This window comes from Carcharodon carcharias, chromosome 19 (assembly GCF_017639515.1).
Source record: "Carcharodon carcharias isolate sCarCar2 chromosome 19, sCarCar2.pri, whole genome shotgun sequence".
Lineage (NCBI taxonomy): Eukaryota > Metazoa > Chordata > Chondrichthyes > Lamniformes > Lamnidae > Carcharodon > Carcharodon carcharias.
In genome coordinates this window covers 82,335,717-82,350,939 of record NC_054485.1, presented here as the reverse complement: position 1 = coordinate 82,350,939, position 15,223 = coordinate 82,335,717, and the positions used below count along the sequence as shown (strand labels likewise).

General features: G+C 42.3%; 1 non-coding gene across 1 annotated transcript; it reads left to right on the top strand.

Annotated features, from left to right (window-relative positions):
* Nucleotides 1-13,971: 13,971 nt before the first annotated feature.
* Nucleotides 13,972-14,043, top strand: trnah-gug. Its single transcript has one exon. It is a non-coding gene; the product is annotated as a tRNA-His (tRNA).
* The last annotated feature ends 1,180 nt before the right edge of the window (nt 14,044-15,223 follow it).

Genomic DNA, 15,223 nt, shown 5'->3' with positions numbered 1-15,223 from the left:
CTGAATCTGTTGAATTCAATGTTAAGGAGCTTGACAACATCCAGGACAAAGCAGTCTGCTTGATCGCCACCCCTTCCACATTCTCTCCACCACCGATGAGCAGTGGCAGCACAGTGTACCATCTTCAAGGCGCAATGCAGAAAATCAGCAAGGTTGCTTAACCAACACCATGGAATCACACGAGCGCTACCATCTAGATGAACAAGAGCAGCAGATACACTGGAACACCAGCAGCTGGAAAGCCCACTCCAAGCCACTCAACTGACTTGGAAATATATTACCGTTACTTCACTGTCTCTGGGTCAAAACCCTGGAAGTCCCTCCCCAGAAACACTGTGAGTGTACGTACACCACAGAGAGTGCAGTGGTTGAAGAAGGCAAATCAAGAGCAGTAGGGAATGGGCAATAATTACTGGCCAAGCCAGCGACGCTCACATCCCGTAATGAATAAATTGAAACAACCCAGAATGCTATGAAGCGCCAAAGTGGAAGATGGAATGCTGTTTCGGGATGGCATCATGATGGTGTTAGCGGAAATGGGGAAGTAACTTTTTATGTTGTGGCCTCACTCATATCGCTGACTCTAGTGTTTAATCTCACAAATGGCTTTGGAGAGTTGTTTTGGGCTGCAGTGGAGTGCTTATGTTGACGTTTGATGACTGAAGGAATTTAAGGGTTAATTTCTATCTAAAGCCTAGTCTTTCTTTAATTTAATGATTAACTAAGAGTTGCTGTTTAGATTGGAAGAAGGTGAGTTTTGGGCCAGCTTTAAAACTGCAAACTTTAACAGGCTCTGCTTGCGGCTACAACTAGTTAATTAGATAACTGACTTAAACAGGTTTTCAGAGGTTAGATTCAGAGATTACAAAAACAGGTCTTCTTACAATGCTGACTTTGTCTGCACTGGAGTGCTGCTTTGGGCTGCAGTAGAGTGCTTAAGTTGGAGTTTGGTGACTGAGGGAGGAGATGAGGAGTGAACGAGCTTATCCTCTGAGTACTGTGAGTACGATTGGGTATGTGATTGCTACTTTTATCACTTATAGTTTTTAAAGTCTTATTTTGTGGTTCATCAATTGTGTGGGCTAAATTATGTAACAACGACGAGCAGGGAACAAGCGCCCTAGAGTTAATATATTACTTAATATTAAGTATCTTCCAAAAGGATTAATTTAATTTAAGGGGTATGTCATGGCAGGAGATCTCAAAGCCGAGATGTGCTCCTCCTGCTCTATGTGGGAAGCCGGGAATATTTCCAGTGCCCGGGGCCAGCATGTGTGCGGGAAGTACGTCCAGCTGCAGCCCCTGGAAGCCCAGGTTGCAGAACTGGACCGGCAGCTGGGGACACCATGGAGCATTGTCGAGGTGGAGAGTATCATGGATAGTATGTCTGGAGAGGTGGTCCCACCGCAGGCTGGAATCGACAGGCAGGAAGGCAATGGGTGACCACGAGGAAGAGCAAGACGGCTAGGCAGGCAGTGCAGGAACCTCCTTTGGCTATTCACCTGCAAAACAGATATACCACTCTGGATAATGTTGAGGGGAATGGCCTCTCAGTGGAAAGCAGCAACAACCAAATTCGTTTCACCAGGGTTGGCTCTGCTGCACAGAGGAGGAGTAAAAAGTCTGGGAATGCAATAGTTATAGGGAATTCAATTGTAAGGGGAATAGAAAAATGTTTCTGTGGCCGCAAACAAGACATCAGGATTGTATGCTGCCTGTCTGGTGCTAGGGTCGTGGATGTCTCAGCACTTGAACTTAAGCACTCTATTGCACACAAAGCAACGCTCCAGTTCAGAAGAGATTCGATTACTTCAACGTCTAGATGAAGATTGAGGGATAAACTGATCGAAGTATTTAAAATGCTAAAAGGGTTCGACATAGCCGATACAAAAATTCCTTTGGTATGTGAATCAATAACTGATACATGATCTGCTCAGTGTTTCCAGCAGATTGTGTTCTTACTGTTCAGCTTTCAATACAAGAGATTTCCTGAGAGCTTAATGTATTCAGCCCTTCTCGCATACCCGTTTTCTTTTTACATTCCTATACACTCACTTTCAAAACTGCCGCTACCTAAAGCAGAGTATTGCCTTCGGCATTGAAAAAGGAGATCGTTTCGCACCAACCTGTTCTGAATGGATAGCTTTTCGTCATTATTAGACTATCATTTCTTTTCCATTCGCTTGAAGCACAAATTCCAACAATCAAGTTGAATTTGGAAGACTTTCGACGTTGCTCACTTCCCTATCATTAGCTCTTCGCTCACACGTCTCAACTGCCAGTTGCGTATAGAATAGCGCCAAATATTATGAAAACAGAACCGAGTTCTTCAGTTAGCATTGAAATAAAAATTAAATACTGTGGATTCCGGAAAAATTAAATGAAAACAGGAAGTACTTGGAAATCTTCGACTGGAAACGTTAACTCTGTTCCTCTCTCCACAGATGCAGCCAGAACAGCTACGAGATTTTTCAACACTTTATGTATTTTCTTTAGGTGTGGACTTTATCACTGGATTGCCCAGAAAATTTCGCGGGCAACTGTGTCGCAGTTTTTTTCCCCTTTTGCATTGCTTCTCATGCAGTGTTTTACTGTGTGGAGCTGCATAGGTCTAAATGTATGCATTGCTTTCGAAGCACATATGTGTTATGACACAGCCGATGTTAAAGACTGAGTTATTCAAAGCACTGAGGAAAACCAGAAACAACTGCAATAACCCATTTTTTTCATATTGTTTGTTCCGAGATGAAGGTTTTGAATTAAGGAGTAATAAGTCCACCGAGGCTGAAGAGGATTTTTTAAAATAAAACTAAAGTAAACATTTATTTATACAAGAAACATTGCAAACCACATACATATGTCTACAAAAATGCATCTATAATAACTACCAAAATCTCCTAATTAATCTGACTCTGAGTTACACTCCCGTTAAGGCAACAGCAAATCTCATAGGTTTAGCTGACCTCTGGCCAACCACAACCTGGACTGTCGCATTCGAAATGAGGTTCTTTCAGCTCTGGGTCCTTGCAGACCGACTTGAAGCTTAGAGGCTGGGCTCCTCTCACGCTTGCTGTTTTTTAAAATGCCTCTACCAACCGCACAATCTCCTTTCTCCTTTATACATATCTTTCTCTTTTAATGTTTTTTTTTCGTTTTATCACTAGGCCTTTAAATTTAGCATTCATCCCACCAAGGTTATTCATAAGCTGAAAAAAACACAATTGCTTGGCGTCTTCTAACCAAGTGTAAGATTTCAGCCGCAGCCTTGAATGGTTTATTTGAACAAATATTAATTTACACTTTACTTTCTACTCTCCTTACGATTATCTAATTACCATCTCAGAAATACAATACATAAAATAACACAGGCTAGTTGCCTTTACTTTAATTAAGACACATCTAGGCACTGACCCCACTAGAGCTCCACTGAAAAACATAATTTCCAATAACTTGTTGACATTAATATATCTTCACGGACTATTGGTGCAAATCGGGCATTTGACGCCAGAAATAGCGATGCAAGGAAAACAAACGCAACATTGAAATTGTGCAATTGAGTGTTAGATGAGATAATTCAGCACTAAAATGAGAATGAAATTGAAGAAGGGAAGGAAAGGGTATCAGCGATTTCGGAAGACAGAAAAATCTCGGAGGAGAACCGGGTTTCAGTTCTGACTCATGAGACACCGACATTTGAGGGGGCTAGATATACAAGGAAGTTATGTGTTTAGCCGTTAAAAATATCTTCATATAGCTCATTTATTCCAGTGGCAGCCGGAAAGTGCATAACAATCTAGACCATGCCTTGGATTCGAATTGAAATTACTGCCGCCATAATGCAAAACTCTGAGCACGGCGATCCGTATGCATGGGTGCCCTTTTGCTTAGCTGTAACGCAAGAGAGCGTCCTCACATGAGACCAGCGTTAAAACAGCCCTCTCCATCGCTCGACCAGGCTTTCACAGAAGGAAAAGTTGAGCCCCAAGCTGGCGACAGCTAGCGAAACATCAAATCAGTGCTAATCCGTTCTGATATAAAGTCATTTTCCTCCCTCTACAGATGCTTCCAGTCTTGCGCAGAATTTCCAGCATTTTCTGTTTTTATTCTGTGTTAATGCTGAGCTGGCTTTCCTCTTGAATGCCCGTCGGGATCATGGCTTTGCAGTGAATGCGTGAAATAAAAACCTTTCAAAATATTTGACTTTGTCAGGCAATTAAATGTGCATTTGATAGAAACGTGAGCTCTTATTACGGCTATTCAAAGTCTGTAGGTCCGAATCAGTGTCGGAATTTACTGCAGAACATCTTCAGATAATTTCCAGCTTCACACGCGCAATAGCAAAATACTGCACAAGCCGGAAATCTGAAATAAAAAGGAACATATTGGAGGTACACAGAAGGTCAAGCGGCAGTTTCGAAAGGGAAACAGATTTTATGTTTCAAGTATGTGATACTCCCTGAAAGCCGAGCCACATTGCAAAGAATTAACCCATGTACGATCACAGTCACAACAACTGAAATTCTGCTATAACTTGAGGAATGTCGTGAACGACACTGGTTAGCAAACGTGCATCTTTGCTGAAGAAACCAAATTAAGTACCAATAGAAACTCTCGGAAAGATTTTCCACCGGAATCTTCCCAGCAGAAAATGGAGTTTGAATACAGCTAAGAGTGTTTTGACTTGTTGCCAGATATCGCTATTGTCAGCTTTGAAACTACGACTTCTAATTGAAAACTCCTTTCCTTGCTCATCCGCTGCTAACTCAACGGTTTCGCATTAAAAGGAGGGTGTGAAATACATTTCAAAACTCCATTAGATCAACGAATTAGTTGTTGGAATGCTGTGGCAGAACAGGAAACATTGACCCTTCCTGCGTTGCCTGTTGTTCAGTTCAATTGCAATACCGCTCTTCGGGGAGGATTCCCAATCAGAAAAGTCTGTTTTACAAAATTGTCAATTGGCCACGTGATATTTATAGATGAAAGGCAATTGCTTACGCACTACTAATAAACCATAAACATTTTTTTTTTGGTTGCACAAGGAAGCAAATGCCAGACAAATGACCAAGGGCCTTTCACGTGCCACGACCTCATATTCGCAAAATCACATTTCCAGGCTGTGAAATTCATGGCCAAATTAAACATGTTTCACATCTGACGGGCGAAGTTGGTCAGGTACACACAGGAACTAGCACCATTGGCCATGTGTACACAGGCGATCACAGCTGGACGAGCACAACTTGAAGGGAATGTTCTGATGTTCGATCAACAAAATTAAGATGCAGGTAAGGCTTCATTAAATGGTGCATTGGGTTCGGAATTATTTCTCTTCTCTGAAACCATCTATAATATAGTCACAAAAATGTAGCTTCTCTCGGAGGAACTGTCTGTTCGCTTTCTGGAGGTCCGGAGACGTAGAATTAGTTTGCGTGAGTTTATTTGAACTCACTGCCCGAATGTATTTGCAGCGGTTTGGTGTAACTAAATGGCACATCTATTATTTATTTTCTGCCTCATTATATTGGAAAGGAATATTTATAAGTTATAGTGGCGTGAGAGCTGACAATGTTCGGTGAATCTTTTCTCGAAGTGAAAATAAATGACCTGAAACTGTCAGGAACCGCGTTAAAGAAGCAAAAGATCGCTTCATTCGGTCCCTGAGTGGGATCGAAACTCCAACCTTTCGGTTAAGGGCTGAAAGCGGTAACCGATTGCGCCAGAGAGATTACCACGGTACAACGGCTGAAGAAAGAAGTATTTTTTGTGTATAGTTTAGGATCTCTGTACATCAGGTAAAGTTCACACAATTGCCACAATCTTCAGCCAGAAGTGACAAGTAAATAAGTAAATGCGGCCTCCTGCAGAGGTTCCCTGCAGCACATAATTCATTCTTTAACCGATACGATTCAGTCCACATGGCATTTAGAAACGGCAGAAAACATTAGACATTGCAAAGCCCAGAGGCACTGACAACAATCCAGCAAGCGTACTGAAGTCACGTGCTTCAGAAGTCGCTGCGCCCTTTGCCAAGCTGTTCAGTGCAACTACAACACTGGAATCTGCCAGGCAATGTAGAAAATTGCCAAGACATCCCTGTCCAAATGAATCAGGGCAAATCCAACCCGACCAGTTACCGCCCCATCATTTTACTCCCCACCATCAGCAAAGTAATGGAAGATGTCTTCGATAGTGCTATCAAACGGCACTGAGTCATAAAAAAAACTGTTCACTGACGCTCAGTGTGTGTTCTGCGAGTGCCACTCAACTGCTGACCGCCTAACAACCTTGGTCCAAACATGGGCACAGAAGCAGAACTGCAGAGTTGAGTTGAAAGTGTCTGTCCTTCACATCAAGACTGCATTTGGCCGAGTCAATGGCAACCAGGTGGAAAGATCTCCACTGGTTGGAGTCATCCTGAGCACAAAGGAATATGGTTATAGCTGTTGGATGTAAATCATCTCAGTCTCACAACAACACAGCGGGAGTTCCTGAGGGGAGTGCCCTCAAACGAACCATCTTCAGCTGCTTCATCAATCACCCTCCCTTTATCATAAGTGGGGAATATCGCTGATTAATGCTGATTGTTCAGTGCCATTCGTGACTCTACAGAAACGAAAGCAGTTGGGGCACTGCTGATGGGTAAAAATCCTGGTACCCCCTCTCTAACAGCAGTGCAAGTGTACCCACTCCACATGGACTAAAGCGGTTCATGACGGCGGCTAAATGCCAGACTTTCAAGGGCAATTAGAGATGGGCAATACAAGTGCTGACCTAGCCAGCGACGCAAACGTCACGCCAAAGAACAAAGATAAATATGGAAATAGCTTCATTCTATACATTGAAGATTCATAAATGTGACCATGAGCAAGCTGTCCTGCAAAAAGCTCCCGTGCTTTCTTTGAAAAGGCTGGTCTTTTGCAGCCCGCCGAGCAGGCAGTTAAATATTCTAAGTGCCAGCCGTTTCCTCCAACAGTCCACCACGCCCTTGTGAGTCTCTGCTTTCATTTTTGAGCTCAAACTGTGGAGTGAGACTTGAGAAATTCTGTGATCCACAGTGTTACTAGGAGGATCGCACCTTCTGCTCCGTGTTAGCGTATTGTACTTTCAAGGCCCGATTAAAAATATAATTTTACTGACTCACTTCGTTCAATTTCGATTGATTTCGATTGGTATTTGTTTCTTGAGGAAGAATGAGCTGTGATCAAAGAGTTTAAAATGTTCAAGGGCTACTATTTGATAGATACACCGCCAACATTCCAAAATTTCCTCGATCTCTGCATTCGTTTTTGCGCTCAAACTCTAGAGTGAGACGTGAGCAACCCTTGTGATCCACAGTGCCAACAAGTTGGTCAAAGACACTACTCTGTTCTCATTTATTGTGGTTTCACGACCCATTCCAATGATCCTTCTAGTGATTACCTTCGATCAATTTCGATTATTTCTTTACTCATTAGTAAAACTGAGCGCTGATGTTGAACATATTAAAGGGTTCGATAGGATCGAGATAAACAATTTATTCTGGCTGATGAATCAAACTTTGGTGACTGACTTGTTGAGTGCTTCAAGCAGTTTCAGTTTTTAATGTTGTGCTTTCACCGTTGGAGCTTCCCTGACAACACGCAACTCATCTCAAAGCAAAGTTTACTTTAATGAGCTTATCTCACACACCAAAGGGCTCTCTATGTTAACGCACATCAGCTTTAAAGCCTGACTTCTCCGAAAACAGATTATTGTGCCATGTAGATTTTAAAGACTTCAACGATGCCGCCAAGCATGCTTTAACTCGCTCATTTTCCTTCATTGGCGTGTTCTTCGTTAATTTTCTAATGGTTTCAAACTCACATTTCAATCGATAATATGAATTTGCAACACTTTCGTCCTTACAATTTTTCAGCACGTCGCGCACTGACATCAACTGCCAATTGCTCAGAGAAAAGCAGCACCTATTATGGAAATATAACTCGGTTCTTCACTATTTAGCATAGAGGTAAATGCAAAATGCTGTGAATGTCAGAAATCTGAAATGAAAACAGAATGTTCAGGGAAAATTTAGACTCGAAACATTTTTTCGGTGTTTCCCTGTACAGACGCTGTCAGACATGTTCCGCTATTGCAGAGCTTTATGTTTTTACTTCAGACAGCAGTGCCTGTATTCCTCGGTTCTCAGGAAAATTTGGTGAACCACCGGTTCAGGGTCCTTCCGGAAAACAATCCTGTTTAGAAAATGCTTGCCTGTCTGGAGTCACACAGGTCAAAATGTATCGATTAGTTTCAAAGTACCGATGCATATATAGGTCAGAATGGACGGTGTAACTCTAACAACAGAGATTAGACAAGACACATTCAACGTTGTATGTATGAAAGTGAGCGTGAGTTTAGGCAATGTCACAGTCAAGCGACATTGGAGGGAGGTAAATGTGGCTACTGATTGCGAAGCGGACAAAAACCAGGGAGAAGAGGCGGGCATGAATTCTGGAGCATCAAAGATACGCGATGGCGCTAGATTTGAAAAATGAAATACATAAGTGAGTGAGTGTTTTGTCATCAAAATGTTTCTCCAAGCAATTGATTCTTCACTGCGTTCATTTGGCAGAAGTCGCAGAGTGCAAAATGCACAAAACAACCTCGGCCCTAACTCGGATTCCAACCGAGGATGCTGCGGTCATAACGCAGAGTATTAATCACTGTATGATCACGGCGCCACAAGCCAGCTGTTGCGCTGGTGCCTGTATGCAATTAAACCACACGCTCCCACAGCCTCTGCAGTTTGAAAACAGCCTCTTCGGCCAGGCGATCACTGAAGAGTGATTTCAGTTTACAATCTGGTGACTGTCGACTTAATACCTGGCCCGTTGATGAACTGTTTTGCTGAAATATCATTGCTGCTCTCTCCACAGGTTTTCCTAGAGCTGCTCAGCATGTCCGGCATTTCATGTTTTTTCTCTCTATAATATTGCAGACAGATCGAGCTTTCCTGTTAATTGCCTGCCGATTTCATTCGCATTGAAGGGAGCAAATAAAAATATTTTTTTCCAAACATTTGTCTTTGAAGCGCATTGCAGAGTGCATTTGAGAGACCTTCGTGTTTTTAATATTGCTGTTCAGACTGTTAGTCTGAATCGAAGTCGGATTATGCAAAAAACAATACATCAAATACCTTCCGGCTTCATGTACACAAAATACTTCATATGGTGGGAATCTGAAATAAAAACAGAAAACTTTGGAAGTGCGCAGAAGTAGACGAGCAGTTTTAAAAAGTAATGGATTTAATTTTTCAGGCCTCTGACATTCCCTGATAACCCAGGTTTCTGCAGCCAGGATGCAATGCATTAATTTAGAATCAGTTTAGGAATTCTCCTTCATTTGAAGAAACGGTGGGGTGTGGTGGTGGCGGGGGGGTAGGGGAGGTGGGGCGGTGGCGGAATGCAGCCGCCATACAACCGGGCTCTCAGATTGAATGTGGTTGGCAAAAAACAAAATCATCTGACCTTTATTGAATTATTCATTCTACAGCTTTTCCTCCGGTCCCGCTGCAATGCCAGTTTGTCAGAATGAGAGAATGCTCAAATGTCTGTGCCAATCCGTTACTCTATCGGTGCTGTTTGCAAATATTTTGAGGAATAAACTTCGGGAAGCAATTCATATTTTGAATTACTCAAAATTACATCAAATTTTAAAAAAATGTTCATTGTGATCGCTGTTCATAAGCCCGTAAATGTTTATTTTTGCTCCAGACTGATTGCAACACTGAAACGATAAGCAATTCAGCGTCAATAAGAATAAAGGTTATATTTTGGAAGGCGATTTCTTTATCCTGTCATATGTTGCAGATAATATTTTACAAAAGTGCACAGCATTGAATGTATGTTTGTCCGAGAAATCTCATTTAATTTAGGTTAATTTACTGGGTTAAAAGCAAAAAACTGCGGATGCTGGAAATCCAAAACAAAAACAGAAACAGAAATACCTGGAAAAGCTCAGCAGACCTGGCAGCATCGGCGGTGAAGAGCACAGTTGACCTTTCGAGTCCTCATCACCCTTCAACAGAACTTCAAACCTTCAAGCTTCACTCGAGTGCATGTTATTGACATGGAAAAAGTGGTTATTCTATCATGTCGACCCTCGTGTCCGCTGATTGTTCTCCTCGCATGTGGGACCAAATTTCGGCTCCAGTGATATTACTCCAGGTGCACTGCTGATGACACAACTTCCCTCCTGGTGTTCCTGTTACCAATTTTCTTTTTACGATTTCTTTCTCTTGAAGTACTGCCCTTCTTTCCTTCACAATTGCCAAAAAATAAAAGGTCTGAAGAGGGTTGCAGTTTCTCAGGAATTCAGCCCAATCTATTAAGGAACGTTTGACTCTGGGTCTCTCACTCCTCAAAAATAACACATTTAAACCTTATCGGGGGAAAAAAACAGCAACAAAAAAGTCAGTCTTGTTATTGTTCATAAAATATCATGGATGTAGCCTATTTATTTAAACTGAAGACGCTCCAATGAATTCGCACTGCGGAGCTGCTATTCACTGTCGCCCGGACTGCGAAGTGGTTCACTTAGTCATAAAGCGAAAACCAGCACACCCACAATTATCTACAGGGATTGGACTTTACTGCTTTTCATGTTGTTAAACGCATCCACAATTGAACCATGTTCATTTTGACTTTTGGATTTTGCCTACTGATATCCCTAAATCTGATAATCACTCTAACGCCACTGGAGGAAGTTGGTTACCTGGGATCTTGAGTGGTAAAAGTGAAGAAAGGTTCTAATTTAATGAAGTGTGTGACTTATTCCTCAATACCTTTCAGAATACTTAATTTCGATTTTCTACTGATTTTGCATCCCTTTTAGGGTTTCAAGATGAAATGTTCCTTTGTCTGGAGAATCTCCCGTAATCTCTTTATTAATAAACAAACATGCCCTCTTTATTATATCCTCAATAAGTTGCCAGCAATTTCTGAACTTAATATTTGAATTAAATAAGCACGTCAGTCTCATGCATAGTCACCTATTTCCCTAGCTCCTCTCTCCAGCATGCCATTGATGGAACTTGAATTTATGTGTACAGACTGTGCAGGCAGTAATGGGCACTGAAGGAGAAGCAAAGCAGTTTCAGAGTGGGTGCTGCGTTGTTTTCCCTGAGGGTTTGAGGACCATGTGCCTGGGCTTTACAGGCTTTCACCGTTCTAGACTATGTCTTGGCATTTCCTTGCTGCCCCTGGCATTCCCGCACATTGCTGATGTGTTGCAGTGCATCTTGTCGATGGCACATGTTTAGCGACTGTGGTGGAGGGAGAGAAAGCTTACGTGTTGGATGGAGTGCTGATCAAATATGTTACTTTGTCCTTGGCCTGTCCTTCTGACTCGTGCTTTGTAGATGATGGCCGGCATTAGGTTTCAGTCACCAGTTTTAAAGCTGGAAACTGCAATACATGACAGCATATCTTTGCTTTCGGTGTTGGATTCATACTACAGTTCATGTGGGGAAAATACCGCAGGAGAGATGTCCGAAGCAATTTAAATGTTGCTGGGGTATGAGCGTCTACTTCTTGCCTGCAGTGAAGCAGCGAAGCAGTCTCTCACGTGAGCTGCCGTGGTCCAATAGCGGTCAGTAGTTGATCTAAGGAACAGCGGCCGTGATAACCTATAATCGAAACCAATTCAGGACAATGGTTGACTTGCTCTCCAACTTGAAGAACGATTTGTCTGTAAAAGTGTTTTTGACAGCAAGGCATATTTATCCCTTCTAAGTCTAGCAGCCTTACATGATGCCATGCGTGGTACCTCCTCTCCTTGATTTTTTTTCTCCATTCCGCTATCACTGCTGTGCTTGTCTTCGATCCTTCCATTTGATTCTCACTTTAGTGAGGCATTACTTTGTGTGACACTCACTTTCATAATTGCACCGTTGAGTTTATTTTGCTACCATCGCTGTTCCTGGAGATACATGCCCCATTCTTGGCAATGGAACACCAGTGTTTTGAAAACAATGGCTACATATAGATCTGTGTGACTCCACACAGCCAAGCATTGTCTAAGCAGGGTTGCAATCGGTAAAGTCCGAACCGATTGCACGCGAAATTTTCTTGCGAATCTCGTCATACAGTCAGTGTCTGAAGTTAAAAGGGAAATTGTTGGAAAAGAAAACGTAGCAGTCAGGCAGCATCTGTGGCAATATATACAGGGTTAACTTTGCCAGTCTCAGATTCCCCAGCAGTTTCTGCTCTGATTTCAGTCTTCTGCTTTGTTCTACCTGTTCAGACCCTCTCACTTCCCCGCACCGTCAGACTCACCTCCACTGCACTTCAACAGCATGAAACCCATTGCATTGCTACCTCTCTCCAGCTCTTAAGAAGAGTCATACCGACTCAAAGGTTATCTCTAATTCTCTCCTCACAGATACTGCCAGAGCTTCTCAGCATTTATGGCATTTTCAGTTTTTACTTCTAACTTGCAGCATCCGCAGCCTTTTAACTAAAATGTTACCCTTGTTTCTGTCTTCGCAGAAGCTGTTTCATCTGTTCAATACTTGCAGCATTTATGTTAGCATTGGAGACCTTGAGTCTGGACAGACCCGTTCCGTTATACAGAAAATGTCCCTGTTCAGTCATGTTTTATTGTAGGTCCAAATTGCTCGTCGCCCTTTTCCACAGTCACTGCTAAACCTGGTGACACAATAAACATGTTACCCCAGTCAAGAAAGCTGCTCCCGGTGTGACTTAAAATTACACATTTAGTGCTGTCATATTGCACGTTGCAGGCGCTAAGCGATTGCGCCGCCAGAGTCGGGCACTACGCTCATTTGTAAACAAACTTCAGGCTGTATCATCGCGACAGGGGCATAGGTCTTTTCATTCTGTGCGGAAAAAAAACTGGATTAAGTTGGCAGTGCTCAACAATTCTTACTTTGACCTGTGAACTGGCTGGTGAAGCAACCGATGTTAAACTAGATGTCCAAATGTCGCGAAAAAATAATATATTCAATGCTGTGCAGTTTGAAAAAGATGTTAGCTGCAACATAAGAACGAATGAGAAGAAATCGCCTTCCAAAATAAAAAAAAGGTTTATTTTTAGATTGAGTTGCTTACCATGTTAGCATTGCACTCAGTCTAGAATGAATGAGTTACCGGGGTATTAATGGCGGCTACAATGTCCTTCTCTATTTAGCATATTATTCCGTTATTTGCAGAATAAACGGCTTGGTAAATTTAATTCCTCGAACCCCAGTGGGAAACAGCCTTGCACAAACTCCAGGCAATTCTCAGGTTGTTACATCCGTTTGCCAAAATGATATTACAGCATGACTGGAGGAGAACTCTGGGATTAGTGAGCCTGTTAAATTCGTTACCAATTTTCGCAACCCAAGCAAGTCTTCAATCTGAGAGCCCGGTGTTTGGGAGGGTGTGTTTTTTTTTCTACTTCAGACCAGGGAAAGGTCCTACTCTTATTCCCAGTAAATTAATGTTTTGTGTTGTGGCTGCAGCAAACTCAGTTCTCAGGGAATGTCATAAGCCTGAAGCATTAAATCAGTTTCCCTTTCGAAAATTGCTGCTGGGCCTCCTGTGCACTTGATAAAAATTTTGTTTTTATTCCTGATTTCCAGCATGTACAATATTTTGCTTTTGTATGTATGAAGCTGGAGAACATCTGACGATTTTCTTGTCAGGAATCAGACTCTGATTCGGACCCACAGGTTCTGTACAACCGTATTAATTAATTAATGTCTCTCAAATGCAAGCTGACAAGCGCCACGAAGACAATATTTTGGAGAAGGGCTTTCATTCACGCCATTCAATTCAATGCCTGTAATTTGGCGGGCAATGAACAGGATAGATCAGAAGCTTGGAAGTTTAAATCGCTCTTCAGTGATCGCCTGACGCGACCTAGAGCGCTGCTGCAAAGCTGCTCGGTAGTGAGGGTGTGCTACTTCCCTGCAGCTAGAGAACCAAAATGTCACGGGAATGTGGCGCCGTGATCGTATAGTGGTTAGTACTCTGCGTTGTGGCCGCAGCAACCTCGGTTCGAATCCGAGTTATGGCAACGGTTGTTTTCATTTTCCCTATTTCAGCTGGAAGAACGCAGCTGAAGGTCCGGTCGTGTGAAGAAGCATTTTTTTATGGCAAAGCACATTTCATCTTTTCAAATTAAATATCCCCACATGACTATGTTTATTCCGCCAGAATTCAAAACCCTATACGTCGCATATTTTTCCCCTTTCCGCAAAAAGTGATCTCCTTGAATTCCGTGCTGCCATTTCATTGACATTTTACTGCGTCCTCTAACAATTTCTTTCACACTTCTAACATTGAGATTGTTTTACTGACATCGCTGTTCCTGCCGGTACATTGCCATTTCGCAACAATGGCACACCTGTTCTTTGAAAGCTAAGCTCTCAATAAGGAGGATGGCAATCGCAAAGTCCGCGAAACGAATGTTCCCAAAAAAGTCTTGCAAATCTCTCGATACAATCAATGTTTGAAGCAAAGGAGGGCAGCGTTGAAAAAAAGGCATCAGTTCTGGTAGCAGCTGTGGAGTCAGAAGCAGAGTTAACGTTTGCAGTCCAACTTTTCCAAGTACTTGCTGTTGTATTTTTCGAATTTCCAGAATCCGCAGTGTCTTGCTTTTATAAAATGCTAACTGAGTTTGATGAGAGAATAATAATTTTCAACATATTTTCTCGCTAATTGTTAAGAACGTTTATGGGGGTTTGGGCTGCTCTGTCTTTGTGTGTGATATAATTAAACTTGGTGGCCAAGCAGCCTGAAAGTTGAAGTTATCAAAAGAGTTCACATGTCGAAGTATTTTACATGCTAATAAGCAAGCATGGCGGGGGTCTTAGCATGTATGGTGCAAAAGGACTATTCAGTTCTAAATAGATGATGCAAGATTCCAATTTCAAAGAGATTGATGAGAATAGCAGCAACATGCAAAGCATTATATTGTTAAAAGGGTACAGTTTCAAAGACAGATGGAAACAATGGAAATCGCAGTCAGCATCGCTGTGAAGCAGCCTGGGAAATGTCCTGCAGTCAGCATCGCTATGAAGCAGTCTGGGAAGAGTGTCACTCAGTCAAGATCACAGTCTGCACTGGCGTGCTGCTTTGGGAATTCGGTGAGGAGGGAACTAGGTGACCATGTGAGCACCGTGAGTACGGTCGGTTAAGTATATAGTACTTTTATCGCTTTCGTTTTTAAGGTCTTATTTTGTCATTCATTGTTT